This window comes from Apostichopus japonicus, chromosome 12, assembly GCF_037975245.1.
Source record: "Apostichopus japonicus isolate 1M-3 chromosome 12, ASM3797524v1, whole genome shotgun sequence".
Classification (NCBI taxonomy): Eukaryota; Metazoa; Echinodermata; class Holothuroidea; order Aspidochirotida; family Stichopodidae; genus Apostichopus; species Apostichopus japonicus.
This window is the reverse complement of record NC_092572.1, coordinates 11,333,382-11,345,219: the sequence shown is the minus strand read 5'-3', so window position 1 is coordinate 11,345,219 and position 11,838 is coordinate 11,333,382. Positions and strand designations below refer to the sequence as shown.

General features: G+C 35.8%; 1 protein-coding gene across 2 annotated transcripts in view; it reads left to right on the top strand.

The window, feature by feature from the left end:
- The first annotated feature begins 289 nt into the window (after positions 1–289).
- LOC139977592 (uncharacterized) overlaps positions 290–11,838 on the top strand; it is a 29,288-nt gene continuing 17,739 nt past the window's right edge. For both annotated transcript variants that reach the window (XM_071986992.1, XM_071986991.1), the window contains exon 1: positions 290–472. The gene's annotated coding sequence lies outside the window, so the exon portion shown is untranslated. The remainder of the gene's footprint in view (positions 473–11,838) is intronic.

The following is an 11,838-nucleotide window of genomic DNA, read 5'->3' as shown; positions in this document are numbered from 1 at the left end:
GGTTGTTAACTACATGGCATTCCTTGAGAAATTGCACTCTGACATATATTTCAGGAAAGAAAACAAGCTACAGTGTAAAAACAGTAACTTTAACCAAATGAACTGGCGTCCGCTGACTTCGTGGCACACTACTCAACATGTTTAACTTTCTTTGATAAGGGGGCGGGTACTGTATTACAAATATTTGTTCTGCAAGATATTATCTATAGGATGAACTTTGGATATCTAAAGTAATATACAAGGTCCAAGTATTATATTTAAACTTTACGTTAAAGACATTCACTGTGATTCCTGTTGACGAACGTAGCTGTACGTTTGTATCAAACTCTGGAGTGTTTTAACACAAGTCGGCCATTTTAGGAGATAGTACCCAAAAAGAAAAAAAGGAAAAAGTTCGTCCATTCGGCCTTGTTAGCACCAATAGTAGAGACGGCATTGAGAAACAACTTTTAACCTCGTTTCACAAACTTTGGTAAGTAGCATGTTACTTTTCATAAAATTTTTCTCAAAGACCCAGCAGTATTATTAGAGTCTTGAAAGTGATATGACCGTCCCGATACATACAGTAACTAATAGAAACCTTAAAGTGTTGTACCATGTTATAAACTGGGTCGTGCTACAGTCAATAACATGTGCTATTAGGTTTATAGTAAGAATGAACGATATGTATAATCCCAACTAAACCAGTTTGATACATTTGTTGGAATTACACATATCCTCAGTTCTTACTGTGATACTAATAATACATGCTACCGATTTATCAGATTATTAGCACAATCCAGGTATATACTGTGGTCTTAAATTCTTATATTTGTTACCTCCTGTTTTACTAAGCATCAATGGGTTTAAAGAGGGGACACAGAGAATGCTGGCTCATATTCTCTATTCTGGCTTTACAAGCATGCATGTCTTCTCCAGCTTGAGACCCCGGTGGCCATTTTTGCAGTGGCTCTTTCACGTGTCCGTTTAGAATGAGCTGTTTAATCAAAGTTCTTCAAACTTCCTTTTGTAACCATTTGACTAGATTTAAATTGACACAGTACCATCTACTTATGAAATAAATTACACAAAGCATTGCTTTGTGGTTGTATTGAAAATCTGTCTCCTGCATGCAAAATAAAAGAATGTCACACTACTGTAGAATACAGCACTAGTGTATGTTGTGGATCTAAAGAGATTATATGACAATACACATACCATATTTAGTACTTGCCAAACATGCTACCATGGATTTCACAAAAAATAAGGATCTAGATAAACAATATTCAATCCCAAAGTATTGGAAGATTACGAAAAAGTATAGGGAGAATTTGGCTCTAAATCGTCTTAAAACAAGATAGTGATATGAAGAGTAATAATAAAGAGAAACATTTAGGAGTTTCCATGACAGTACACAAATGTCCATGATTGTTAATAGTTTTACCGTTGCTAAATCTTGCAACACTCCAGTGTGGAGTGAACATACATCAAAGTCTGCAAAATATCTTCTTTTTGCAATGTTTAAAATAACGCTTATGGAGCAATTTCTAAAAACCATGTGAGCAATTACTACAGACCGACTTGAAGGCCAATAATTCGTCCTATCATTAACAAATATGACAAAAAAGTTATGTTTCTGCTGTAACCAGTGAGGCACTCCTGTGACACAAATATCCTTCCGAAGTGATCTACACTCAGCAAAAAGCCTAAGCTTTGCTTACCTCCGAGACAAAATTTAACATTTTGTCAAATACTTGGATCTACTGAATTCTTTTGCCCAACAATGGCTGGAGACAACAAAGGAAACAATAGCAAAGGACCTGCGGCAGCTACAAGACAAAGCAAGCAGTCAATAGCCGAAGTCGCGTCCATGGTTACAGCTGATCTCTTCGAGAGCGATGAGTTTAAGGCTCTAATACAACTGTGTGTGACCAAAGCTATTGAAAACAAATTTAGCAGCCTTGTACAGCAAATAGATCAGTATGAAGGAAGACTATTTGCAGTCGAAAATAAACTAGACCATAAAACAAGCGACTACAAGATACTGGAAGAAAAATTCAACAACTTAGAAAAAGCCCAACTATCACAACATGCTTCACTCAACTATCTTGAACAATACACCCGAAGAAACAGCGTACGAATCACCGGAATCAACGAAGTTAAAGGTGAAGACACAAATCAAATTGTAAAGGAACTGGCAGCAGAAAAGCTAACTGTCACCATTACCGATCCAGACATAGACAGATCTCACCGAGCAGGATGCCAAAGACCCGGGGCAAAGAGAGCAATTCTTGTCAAATTCACATCCTACCAAATGAAATTCCAGGTAATGCGAGCAAGAAGACGCCTAAAATCCACTGGCATCGTAATCTCAGACGACCTAACGCAAGAAAATCTGACGCTTCTAAAGAGGACCAAAGAACACAATAAAGTAAACAATTGTTGGACTATTGATGGCCGAATCATCGCACTCATAACGTCATCCAATGCACAAGAAAACAAAAATTAATATTAAAAATGAAAGAGACCTCGAAAATCTGTAAGTTTACTGTTCGAATAGTCTTCTGATAGACTGACAAATACCTTTACAAAAATGGTGTTGCCATTTTCACAAAAGAGACTCTAGATGTAAAGATAAGAACCGATCTTACTCATTTAATGAGTGATAGCGCTGAGTCACTTTTTATTGAGCTAAATAATGTTACAGTCAGAAATACAATAGTAGGAGTCATATACCGACCACCCGATCAACAAATTAATCACTTCGTTGAGTGCATGGGTAACTGCTTAGAAGCACTGAATACTGAAAACAAGGGTGTATTTCTTGCAGGGGACTTTAACATTGATCTTGTAAAGAAGAACGAAGTACAAAATGTACAAGAGCTTCGTAACATAATGTCCTTATACTCTTGTTATCCGCTAATTGATAAACCTACACGGGTTACTTCTGCTACGTCTTCTTTGATTGATAATATTTTTACAAATTCTACAAATGTTACTAAGAGTGGTATTTTATTGACTGATATTTCTGACCACTATCCAATCTTTTGTGTTTCAGGAAGTAAGATTCAAACTAAAAGAAACCATGCTATTTTTAAGAATAACACATGCCGCAAAAATGTTAATCACCTGAAGAATGAGCTCAGTGTCCTCGACTGGTCTTTCATTACTAATGACCAAAATGCTGAATCTGCCTATAGCAATTTTTCCAATATTTTCTCACGGACCTTTAACAAGTGTTGTCCATACAGCAGGGTACATAAGAAAGTTAATTATGGAAAATCCCCATGGATTACTGCTGGTATCCTAAAATCAATCAGACAAAAACACAAACTATATTCTAAATACATACAAAATCCCACTTCAGTGCGTAAGTTAGCATATACAAAGCACAAAAATCGACTCATAACTACCATTAACTTGGCCAAAAAGATGCATTTTAGTACTTTAATTGAGAACCATAAGGGCGACTCCACACAACTATGGAAAGTGATCAACAAAATCCTGCATAAGAAGAGAGTTGATGTTACCAATAAGACATTTGCATGTGCTCATGGATTGTCCTCAAATGATGATGATATTGCTAATGAATTCAATAGTTATTTTTCTTCAGTTGCTAGTGATTTAGCTAAAAAGCTTCATGCTGCCCAGCATACTCCATTAAGATATGTTAATAGTAATATTCCAAATTCTTTTGCGTTTTTGCCAACTAATGTTGAGGAGGTAAAATTAGCTATGTCTAAATTAAAAAATGGCAAGAGTCCTGGTTATGATAATATTACGAATGAAATTCTAAAGCATGTAGCTGATATTATTTCAATACCACTAACCCATATTATCAATTTGTCTTTTTCAAATGGAGTTTTTCCGTCAGAGCTGAAAATTGCGAAGGTAATTCCAATTTTTAAGTCTGGGGACCCGAAGCATTTCTCAAATTACAGACCAATATCTGTGTTACCTGTCATTACTAAAATCATTGAACGTCTTGCATACGATAGACTTTCTAAGTTAATTACAAAACATAAAATCCTATTTACAAACCAATATGGTTTTCGCAATAAACATTCTACTTATATGGCTGCTTTAAGTCTCATAGATAAAATTTCAAGAGGTTTGGACAATAGGCTCACTACTGCTGCCATATTCATTGATCTTTCTAAGGCTTTTAATACCATTGATCATCGTATCTTATTAAATAAATTGTTTGCCTATGGTGTTCGTGGTACCGCCCATAACTGGTTTAAAAGTTATCTCCATAATCGATGTAATTATGTACAGTTTAATAGTTCCCACTCAGATCGTATCCTATGTAATATTGGTGTACCGTAGGGTTCTATACTAGGACCCCTATTGTTTATTCTCTATATCGATGATATTTATAATTCATCTGTGAACTCAACTTTTATCTTGTTTGCTGACGATACCACAGTATTCCTACAAAATAAGAACTTACATGACACTCTTGCTGAAGCTGTTAATGGTTTCTCAAACATTTCTGACTGGCTCAGAACAAATAAACTTTCTCTTAATATTCTAAAAACAAAATTACTGATTTTTGATAAAAAGGTCCAAGACTCTAGTAACATTAATGTTATACTGGATGGGCATCAAGTTGATGCTTCACCTCATGCTAAATTTTTAGGGATAACCATTGATGATAAGTTGACTTGGAAACAACACATCTCCGAGGTCAGCAAGAAGCTTTCTAAATCCAATGGTGTGATCAATAGACTAAAGAATTTTTTACCTAAGAAGTCACTTTTGACCCTGTATAATGCTCTTGTGCTTCCCCATCTCAACTATAGTCTTCTTGTCTGGGGGAATACACAGTCAACTCTGCTTAACAGTTTATTTAAGTTACAGAAACGTGTTATCCGCAATATAAACCAGACTCATTACATCTCGCAAACAGCTCTTCTCTTTATAGACTCCAATACATTAACTTTATATGATTTGTACAAGTACCAACTAGGGATATTTATGTACAAATTTCATCATGGTCTTCTCCCACCAGCTTTTAATAACTTTTACACTTGCAATTCTAGTTATCACACTTATAACACTCGTTCGATGAATATGCTACACCATCCTTACTCTAGAACTAGTCTTAACCATTCTCAAATTCGTAGCACAGGTGTACCCTTCTGGAATTCTCTTAATCATGCCATTAAAATTTCTCCAACACTCAATACTTTTAAGCAAAAACTAAAACAATACCTACTGCATAGCAATCCATCTTAGTTGTACTTCCTGTTTTTTTCTCTTATGCTTCTTTTTCTTTTTATAAGATTCTGACTTTGTTGGGGGTTTTTTATTGGGGGGGGGGGAGGTGGGACGGGGGTTGGTGGGGTGGGTGTTGTTTTTTGCACTTTCTTTGTTACAAAGGGACCAGACCAGAAAAGTATACACTTATTTCTGGTTCCTCTACTTCCATCTCAAATATATATTATTTCAATACTCTATATTTACTGTTTAATGTATTTGATACCATCTATATTCATCATAAATTGTTCAAAATGTAAATGTAAAATAATGGAATGTAGAAATAAATTCAATTCAGTTCAACACGTATCCGGCCAATGGATATATTGCATGGTTACAACTTGTTAATTTAATTTTAATTTTATAGTAATTTAATACTCTTATATTCAAATTCAAACGGGGATGTCCACATGTTTATTGTCTACTTGGGCCGCTAGTGCTATATACTTTACCAAGGGCGTAGGAACCGGGGGACTGGGGGGGGGCGCCAGCCCCCCAGTGAAAAATGTGGAGGGGCGGAAGTATCATTCCGCCCCCCCCCGCTTCGCAAGTCAGAAAACCCCTTTTTCATTTCCAAATGAGAAAAAAATCTCATTTGGAGCACCAAATTGCATCTAAGGCCTGGTGAAAATACAAAATTAAGTTTACAAAATGGAGTGGGTGTTGAAGTGTGCTATATTGCACCAAATTGCATCTGAGGCTACCTGGAAATGCAAAAAATTCCAAAGGGGAGGGGGACACCCCCTCCCCTTAGACCCCCCCAGGCCGGCCATCAGTCTTCAGCCTCCCACTCAAAAGTACCTTCCTACGCCACTGTACTTTACTGTGTAGGGGTTGCCTACGCATAACCAAGCCGCCGTGATATCGATGTCCAATAAACTTTTTAAATTCAGTTTAAAAATTTAAACTTGCTTAAAGTTCGCCAAGGTACTGCTTTCGTCACTTTGTGAAATGTTTGTAAGGATAGCCTTGCTAATATTGAGGATTGACTAGCCCACCAGTCACTCAGGAAAATGTCGAGCGTAGTGCATTTTCTAGTAGCCAAAGCGAAAATACTGATGGGTACCGTATTTATCGAGGCTTGTTTGTCAAAATGTGTTGTGCACTGACTTTCTAGGCTTTACAAGGGGAATGTTTTAGTGACTGTAACGGTTTGAAATAATCAACGTAATTTCTGGGATAAATGTTGGAACAGGTACAGCGTTTGTATGTTTAAAGGTCATCAATATTGTCTCCAAATTTCAGCATGGCAAAATTTGCTCAATAGAGTTCTTCAAAACACTTTCCAGATACAAATTCCTATTTATTGAAGATTGTTTAATAATATAAGACAATACATATCCCAGAAAAGGTATCCCAGAAAAAGTAAATACTTTTTGGAAGGTTGCAGAAAATGATTGTTGAACTACGAACATGATTTTGACATACGTATACTACCTAATTTGGGGACATTGTCATTGAAGTTTTATTGTATTGTCCACTTTCCAATCTGTTATTTGTAAATCTAATAATAGCAAGAGTAAAGCATTGATGAACTCACTTTAAGTACTACTTTAGATACTGTAATGCATGAACCTGCCTGATCACTTAGAACCAGGGACTTGAAATCTACACTAACAAAAATCTTGTCTGGAAGGTTAGTATTGAAGTATTTCTTACAAAGTCATTGGCCAAAACTATTAATCTACAAGTTTTTACAAGAACAGTAGCATACATAATTCGATCCTCTACACATAGCATTGGAAATCTTTCAAGTCACCAGTATGCATAAACATCATTCATTATTTGACATTGCTGTTGGGAAATTTGACTACCATGTTTGTTTCAAACATATTTAGAAATAACATTCAAAGAATTCTGATTTTTTTTAACAGGATTCATTTTGACCATGTTAATGTGGCATTTCATATGATCTGCCCTTTTCGGGATTGTAATTTGTCAGTATGTTGTGTGCACTGACTTTCTAAGCTCTCTCTTTAGTGACTGTAATTGTGAAAATATTCCACCTAAATTCTTGGATAAATGTTGGAATAGGCACAGTGTTATAGCATTGTTTAAAGGTGATCAATATTGTCTCTAAATTTTAGAATTGCAAAATTGCTCCTTGGAGTTCTTAAACACTGGTTTAGATGCAGGCTCTGACCCTTCAAATTGTTCTTATTTGATTGAGGATTGTTAAGTAATATGAAGCTATAAGATATCTCAGAAAACGAAATAAACTTTGTGAAGGTTGCAGAAAATTATTTTTGAACTACGAACAAGATTTTGACATACATATGGAACTTAATTTTGGGGCATTGACATTGAAGCTTTATTGCATTGTGCACTTTCACATAATTTACCATTTACAAATTAAATGAATATGTCAATTGAACACCATCTACTGTATGCAGTTGTGGGTGAGTGGTGCCTTTTATGAAGGCTCATCTTTGGGGAAGATTCTCAAGGAAGCTATGTATTTTGTCCATGCCTGCTTCTGAAGCTCCAATATCTCTCTATGAGACCGTAAGTTATAGTTCTATCATCTGATGAACAAGACCACTTTGATGTGAAGATAACCCATACATTGTACAACTGATTTGTCACATGTCATCTTTAGTCAATCAAGTTCAAAATGTGTGGATGGTTTTCCTTTACTCATGATGTAGCCTGTTCGGCCTATTTATACCGAGTTCCCAGTAACTTGATGTGGCACATTGAGATATTTATACCCCAAAACACCGATGCTTTGTAATTTAACTGGCGTACGCTTTTGCTAGACGACTGATCTGTTTAACGCGAACATAACGTCTGAATGCGTTGCGAAAACCTACCATGAAGATACTGCGACAGTAGCTACATATCGAAACTGTACCGCATCAGTGAAATTCGTAAATTTGGCCGATTTGCAACTATGATAAGGTGAGCAGTACAAACAGATTATTTTGACAGTTTTCCTTTTTTCCCGCTGCATGGAACATGGCATTCATTCTTGTCCGCATCTTGCGCATCCTGAGTTTAGGGGGAAGGTTATCTGAGAGCTACTTGTCTTGGAATAATGGTCAAGTCTACTATCGGAATACATGCATGTTTTATACATTTGTTGGTAGCTTTATTTGGTGACATTTGAGCCCTTTTCGCAGGCTATTGAGGTTAAATATCTTCCATTAATATATAGACACTTCCAAAGTACAGGGCATCTGTGGTTCCAAGGAGGCAGAACTTACTGAGTTTGCAAGATCCTGCATGGAACCTGTATACTGCAATTTGGCTGAATTAAAATCATTTGGTATAAAAAATAAATATGTTCATCAAAATTGATCAGAAACTTACAACCTCAAACAATTCTGCTACTTTAGTGTAACTCTCAAACTTCCCCCATGCTCTATGTGCCTTTGTTGTGCTGGTAAATAAAACTTTTAAGCCATATTTCTGCATTATCCTTTGTGTAACCTGGTGATTTTGTGCAGTGCACTTGTTTATTTTTCTCAGTTATAATGTCTTTGAGACTTCATGCTCAACAAATTAAGAGAAGAAATACTTTTGCACATTGTTTTGTAGTATACACTACTCACAAAAGAGTTTCACAATTTCCTTCTAAATTTCCCCATTAAAATTTAAATTATTTCATATTCATATTCGAAGGGTGACAAAGTTAAATCCACGTTTTCAGCACATTTCGTTCACACAGATATAATTTTGTAACTGACTATTGGAGTTTACTGCACAGTGGGAAATATGCTTCAGTTCTTAAGTTAAGTATGATTTAGTTGGCGCAGCAGCTTCTGTTGAACCATAAGACAAGGAAGCCATAAGGAAGTACTTGATCTGTCCATTTATTACTGCATAGCACTTCACAACACACTCAAAGTACATGGTAACAGCTTATATACCAAGTCCAAAGTCAAGGTGTCTGATGTTTTTATCTCTTTGGCAGGTGTCTAAAATGAAACCTGGAAGACAGGTCTATGCTAAAGTTCATATTCTATTTATAATAAACCCTGTCTATATTCCCTTGAATGTTCTATACTTCAATGTGTGGTAAAAACACCAAGTGCAAAGTTACCATCATGTGCTTGCATTGCACAGTACTTAAGTAGTGTATGAAGTTGCCATATTCTTCGTAGTTATAAATTATTTATGTCTAGTTTGTAAAACTTGCAACATATTCTCGGAAGAGTTTTGGTTGAAATTGTTTCAATAGCTAGGTGGCATAAAGTATAAATACATGGAAAGAGAATGTTAGAGAATAGCTTTAAGTTTCTTTCACAAATCGATTATTGCCTGTACAGTAGTAGTGCATTTACCTACTAAAATGAAGTGTACCGCGTAATGATTGCCCTGATGAAAAACAGATTACAAATAAAAGGTACATGTAGGAAGGGAAACGGGGAAAGTAGGGTAGGGAAGGGGGGGGGGGATTTAAGGCTAGAGACCTGTAAAACAGATAAGGGTATTTTCTTAGCCTAGAGGTTTTCCTAAACCATCACACAAACATCATCAGGAGTTGTCTTTTTTTTAGGGTGGGGCTTTGGTTTGTTTATAGCAGTGTTAAAAGTCTCCTTAAACGTCCTCATACATTCCAAATCAGCTTCATTGTACTTTCCCATTCTATTTTCATTCACTTTTATAGTCTCTGTTACAACTACATTAAGGTATGACAGATATATAAAGAAGGAAGAGAAAATATGTTGGTCATCCTGTGTTAATTAAAGCATAGCATAGACAGTTTCAAAGAGGAGGAAATTATTGACTAGATTGGCAGGATTCCAACATGCAGTGACTTCAGGATATGGAAATTATACTTCTTAAAAATAAAAAGCAAATAGTTACAATGGAACTGAAAATAGAGGCAGCAAGGGGTACATATGATTCATACCAATTTGTTATGTACCATTCTATGAACCTTTCAAATGTTATACTCTTGATTCCGAACTTTGATTTGAACAAAATAATGGTCGCTTAATCATCCTAAATATAACTGCCTGATTATGATTATAATGTTTTGGGTACATATATCTGGTTTGAGGCGTAACCCCTACTGTAGCTATGTGCTATAGACTCATCAGAACACAATTTTTTTTTACTGCCCTATGATGTCATACCGACTACAGTACAGCACAATGTATGTACTCTCTTAATGGGAACAGTAAATGGAAAGTCACCTTTTTTGACTAGCTGCATGTATCTAAACTGCAAAGTCCATATCTACAGTAAAGTATATATGTACGCCTTTGAAATGGAGACATAACCACACAGTTCAATGCGAATCAAGACTGGGTGTTTAATATAAAATTATTATGTATTTTGATGATTAAGATCTTGGATCTATGCCAGAAAATAGCATATTAGTTATGTTTGCATGTACGCTGGTAAATATTACAGTACATGTAGGCTAATAATTGAAAGAAGCGCAGTATATGTTTTACACTAACAGTTTCCATAGTTCAGATATGACAGACAATGCTAATTGATGGCAAACGGGTGCAATGTAACAATTAATCCCCATGTATGAGAAAAGGACAGATATCTCATTTTTAACATGCATTTAAAAGAACTCTCTTCCCTTTTTGTCCTAAGTTCAGACATATGTAGTATACTTTCACTTATTGATCTGATGTTAAGTTAAAACTCATTTATTTTCCTTGAAAATGATATGCAGCTTAAGAAATGAGGTATCTATGTGCAAAATGTTGTTGCATTAATGTCTTTATGTGAAGCCTTCAGAACTAATTGCAATATTTAGTTTATATCAAGAACTAGGATTCTTTCATCAAAACTCAACAGGCATAGGTGCTTAGTCTTGATTGCACTTCCCATGACCCCTCACATTATTGCCCTCAAACCATTACACTTTTAGTGCAAAGCATAAATACATGCACACACGTTACCTGATGGTCCACCTACACGGGAAAGAAACCAAAGACAAGTAGAATACAATGAAGAAATATTGGGTGCCTCGGGTGATTTACTGTGGTCTAAAATCCCCACTCACTAAATCTGTATGTCTACCCTTTAATGATACTAAAGTAATAATCTTATTTGTATGGACATGAGATATAGGGTCCACTGTTTAGAATAAACTGGCTACTTATTGAAGTGTTGTATAAATAACCTCTCCAAAGTAAGGATTGATTGAATGGCTGATGGCTGTAATACTTTCCATAACACATTTTGAGATGAACCAGACAACTCCCTCTTTGTCAACATGTTTTCCTCTGTACTCAAGTTGGGCCCCTGACAGAATGAATTATAACATTTCAGAATTATCTATATGTACAAATAAACAACCTTATGTGGTTTCATGCACAAGTCCTCACTAAGAAAGACAAGATTGTTAAAAGCACTGCTAGAAGTATTTCCTTGTTTACTTTGCTCAGTTCCTTGCAAGTGTTTTACCAAGAGAGATAAAACAGGGAAATATAAAGGGGGGGAGGGGGACGTGTCACAGTTGACTCATAAACAGTGAGGGTTCAAATTAGAGAGAAACTCCCTCCTCCCAGATTGAATCATGATATGCTAAATTCAATGTTAACTAAAGATTTACTGTAGTAAACGACTTTGAAATGGAGACTAAACTACACAATTCAATGGGAATCAAGGCTGGGTGTTTAGTAT